The sequence below is a fragment of the Cyprinus carpio genome, chromosome B4 (assembly GCF_018340385.1).
Source record: "Cyprinus carpio isolate SPL01 chromosome B4, ASM1834038v1, whole genome shotgun sequence".
NCBI lineage: Eukaryota > Metazoa > Chordata > Actinopteri > Cypriniformes > Cyprinidae > Cyprinus > Cyprinus carpio.
Genome location: NC_056600.1, coordinates 10,378,873 through 10,384,336, shown reverse-complemented (window position 1 = coordinate 10,384,336; position 5,464 = coordinate 10,378,873).

Genomic DNA, 5,464 nt, shown 5'->3' with positions numbered 1-5,464 from the left:
TTTTGCTGCTTGATAAAGTAAAACTCACAATGGTTCTCATTTTCAAATGGTTCGTAATTTAGCTAGAAACGTCAATCTGGAATATTACATACTTAGATAATAGGATCTATCTGATTCCTGTACTAGTAAGGGCTGTTTGAAGAGAATTTGGGGGGGTGAGTCTATTATACATCTAAAATAAAAAAAAGTACTACTAATCAACAGTGCTTAAATTGACTAGGGCCAATGTTATTACTAACGATATTAGGTATAATTTGAATATTCCAAATCATCTGGTGAATGTCAGTTTCCCATGAACCTTAACTTAACCTCATCCCACCATTGCGATGCCCTGATTTATCGCCTTCAGAGTCTGCGTCCATTGCTGATTCTATCTCAGTTCGCAGTGCCACTCCTCCGTTGCAACAGACCCTTATACCGTGATTCACTCACCGATAGTCGGACTGTTCTAGGCAAGCATAAAACACAAAAATGAAAACACCTTGAGGTACTGGAGCAACCATTTAATTCAATCGCAATAAGAATGCATGTACTTTCCACCTATGTACATCACATGTACTGCCACACTTTGTGCAATGTTGTCGCATCTTCAAGTCTATCTTTACATACTCTAACGTCAGGTCTAATAGATTTAGTTGGTATATGAGTAAAATTTTCTATTCTCCAAACCCACAGCTGGGGTCACAGGGTGTCCCGCTCTGTGTGGGTCCAATGCTGTGGGACACAGCTCCTTTTGCGACCGGTCGCCTAAGACATATCTAGTGACGCTATCTTGCGTGCAGACTGTGTGAAATCCGTAAAAGATGTTTGTCCGTCCTTCGGATGAGACGTTAAGACCGAGGTCCTGACTCTCTGTGGTCTTAAAAATCCCAGGATGTCCCTTCGAAAAAGAATTAGGGTGGTAACCCTGGCATCCTGGTCCAAATTCCACCCACTCTGCCTCTGACACATCAAAGGCCGCCTAATCATCCCCATATCTGATTGGCTTCATCACTGTCTCCTCTCCACTAGTAAGCTGTTGGGTCGTTGGGTGTTCTAAGCGCAATATGGCTGCCGTCGCATCATCCAAGTTGTATGCTGCACACTGGAGGTTGGTTGCGGAGATTCCCCCTTGCCATATGTGACGCGCTTTTGAGTACCCAGAAAAGCACTATATAATGTAATGAATTATTATTATTAGTAGGGTTAATGATATGAGTGTTCTGATAACTGTTTACCCATAGCTTCATTAGTCAAGCCAGATTCTCTTATAAGTAAATTAAGTACTTAAATAGAATTTTAAAGGGGACCTCATTATGCTCATATTTTCCAGTTTCTATATTGTTTTATTCTGATAACTGCCACTAGAGTATCTTTGCATGATCCTTAAAAAATTCCTTATTTAATCCTTAAAACTGGTCCTTGATATGCAGACCCTGTCTGAAACAGGTATTTTAAGATGAAGTATTCTAAAAGCCTACTATGGGAAAAAAAAATTTTTTTTTTTGTTTAAAACCCTTTTGTTTCTAATGAGTCTGCACATGAATGTAAACATGTGGAGCCAAATTAAATCAGCGTGTTTGACACACACATTAAGCTGACAAGGAGGATGGTCTTTTCTCATACAATTCAGGGGTGTCAGGACACGGAAACCAGAGACACATATTTAGGTTGAAAAAGCTTACAAATTGCATTTTGTCTAATTATTGTAAATGTTGTTTTGTTTTTTTTCTGAGTGGAATATGACTGGACTGTAACTTAGATCCACAGGGGGACCAAGGCATATGCCTGAAAGGAAAGGGCAACAAAAGAGTTAAGTGCATGATAAATGCAATGATTAATCCTTTTTAACATTTCAACTTACCCCCTGTTAATTTGCTTTAGGGTCAATTTGCTTATATTTTTTTTTAACTACTACAACAGACAATTACCGGTAGTCACATTTTTATTTATTTATGGATTATTTAGAGCAAATGTTTTTTATCCACAGCACTTACAAATAAATACAATCAAGCTATCAAATCACCACAGGGCAACAATCTGTAAATGTCTTGACCATTCCAGCTAGTCTAGCGTAGCACACATACCTGATTATTCATAATTAGATATAGAATAGGAATGATACTTTTTTGATTGGTTTTTTTTTTTCAAAAACATGATATTCCCCTCCACAAGGACATTTCTTCCCTGAATAGATAGATTCTCAAAAAATAAATGCAATCCAACAGGCTACTTAGTCAAATTTGTCCCAAAATGCATTGCCAATTAGATAGTATACAGCATTGGAGTAGTTCTTGCTTGTTTGTGAGCTGTGGCTATAGCAGTAGTATGGTGTTATTCCAGCAAGCATATCCCATCAGAACCGAGAGTAATGTGTATTCCATGAGACATGTTTGGATTAGTGATAAACATCACTTGTCATGCCCTTGCAAGTCTGGGCACTACTTAAGTATTCATAGTTTGTGTTTATTTTGTTTTCTAATCTAACTATCTAAGAAATATTTTGAAATGTGTTTTTTGCCTGTATCACAGATTGGCTCCTACCACACTCCGCCTAGTAGGTTTTTCCTTATCAGGAGTGTAATTAAGAGAAGAGTGAGAAAGGTATACAGTCATAAAGAACTGCAGACGTTAGGCAGTATGCATAGTGTATAGGATTTAAACTTCCCTTTGTGTGTTGTCAATCATATTATACAATACCATAATTGTTAGATAGATACTTTTTATGTGTTCAGGTCTTTTTGAATTACATTTTATGAGGAGTGTCTACTGAACATCAATGAAACTCAATCCTATCACCAGACATATAGCCTATGCCAGATGAATTTTTTTTGTTTTTGTCTTTTCTTACATTAGGTCAAAGCCTAAATGCTGGTTGACTGGGAGACCTGTCCAGTATGGTATGTATTATCTGTCTTCTGCTTATGAATTACTGCTTCATTATTTAGTTTACTTAAACCCTTTTTTTTTTTTTTTTTTTGCTACAATTGTTTTATTTAAAGGTGCATCAGCGATCTCACACTTTTTTTTAGGCCAAAACATTTTGTTTCACCTACCGCAAACATCTCATCACTACCCCGCTAGCTGCGTGTCCCCTGAACACACTGTAAGAAACGCGATCTCTGCGATAGCCTAGTCCCACAAACGCAGGGCAAACAACTGAGCACAAACAGATCGCCCGTATACGAAACATAACAGACTGTTCCAGCCAACACCGACAATTGTGTGGGGTGGGGGTTTTGGGGGGGATTGCGCTGATGAGGAGGAGGGAGGGTCTAGCTAGCCTCCGTTTTGTTTGATAATAATTTCAAACATCAACAAAAGGTTAGGCCAACTGGGATCGCTGAATGCACCTTTAATCTGTTCTGTTTTAGATTAAACAAGCTTTTTAAACAAGTGTAAAGTACACATCATTACCGAACATGTCTTTTATAAGTATAATTTCCATGCATAAAGGTGGTGGTCCTTCACAGATGGAAAATGAACTTATACTTATAAAGACATGTTCGGTAATGATGGAAGTTTATTGGAAAACCCCCAAACCCGTAAAAGAAAAAAAATCCCTTCCCGTTTTTAGTGGTGAGCGTGGGCCCATTCTGGCAGCCAAAGATTTACTCCAAAATAATGAAAATAAATAAAATGTATGTTTAGAACAACATTTGGTTTCAGCCTATTTATTAATTGTTTCTGGCTCCCTTTGAAGTCAATTCATCTTTCTGTAGTAGTGAAAAGGGGAACATCTCCAAATGTGACCTGGAGTTTAATCTCAAAAGGGAATGTTCAGAAATGTACTTAATCCAACTCAATTTTCTTTTTCAGATGTTATTCAAAAGCTGATTTTTATATTTCATGATTATAAATTATTTTATTACAGTTGAACATGTAATTTGATTTCATTCAGTTCTGTTTTCTGGTGCTTTTCCAGTTCACTCTTTAACCTCACAGTCCAACTGTTAATAAATCCAACCTATGCTTGTTTGCCATGGAAGCTTACACTGTAAAAAAAAGTACTGTAGTTTTTACAAAATAATTTTGGGCAGCTGTGGTTGCAGAATACTTTTGTAAAAAATACAGAAAAACTGTAAACACGCAATTACGGCGCCAAAACTGTAAATTGTTACAGTATAAAAATGTTATGTACAAAACAAGAAAAACATTTGAATGTTAAACCAGTAAATTCAACACACGCACACTGAGGCTATTTAAAAGCTGCGGTGTTTGTACCTTTAAACATACTGACAACCACCACAGTACGCGAGGATGACAACATGGTGGTAAAAGGAAAAGCCACATGAAGATCGACCGTTTCAAACTTTAAGTTCATCACACGTAGCTTCGCCACAAGCAGAAGGTTCGCATTAGGACTATATAGCAAGAGTGCACAAAGTCATTGTCATGCAAACACAAAACACCATCTGGTGACACAGATACTTAAACAATTAACGAAACTGTCATTAAAACGCAGTAAGATGTAACATAAAGCACAAATGTACAAAACTGATAAACTCACACCAAAAAACTTTAAAAACATGATTAAATTTAAACAAAATACTTTCAAGATGTGGAGCTGTCACACACAATGGAGAATTCTTGGGTGTGAAATATTCGTTTACGTTTTTTGAATGTAAAGTATACATTGATTTGTTCTTGTTTTACTTTTAAAACACTGTAAAACTTCACCAGCTATAATTACTGTACTAATATTACAAATGAAATGTCTGGCTGATCTTTAGATTTTTTATCCATGTATTTCTAAGGACACTTACTGTTAACCTTGAACACTTTTTTTTTTTGTATGCGTTTTTACAAATTGTACGTTTAAAATGAAACACGTCTTTTTACGTGTAAATATGAGTTCAACAAATAAGACTGACCTTCTTTATACTCACCACTTATATCATACTTTTACATTGTCTCTCCTCACGCTCCTTATCTTCAAACTCATCCAGCGGCTGGGTGTTTTTATGTCTAAACCAAATGTGATTTTCATCTCACCCCTCTTCAGGCCACATCGTGGTCATACAGTAGGTGCCCTCCACCGTGGTCATCAGAGAAGACTCTACATTCATCTAGATCTCAGCATTGCTACTCACCCCTTCACCACCACCAGTGTCGGCTCCATGTAGGGGATACCCTTTTCATATCATGCATTTCTTTTAAAAGAATGATGTCTTGATGTGGTCCAATTGCCAAAGACTATATCGTTTCAATTTGTTATGCACCTTGTCAATAAATTTGTTTGATCACTCTTTAAACCTCTGGTGAGTAATTAAGCAAAAATAAGCATTGGCATATTTTCACTTATATTTTTGTGAAAGATCACAAATACACTACAATAACATTTACAAAAGATGATCATTTTTGTTTTTTACTTTTCCATACATAAATTTTATTCAAAACAATTTTTTGTTTTTTACTTTTCCATACATAAACACGTAAAAAGTGATACTTTTTACCCAAAAAATTTTTGGCAAAAGATTACAAA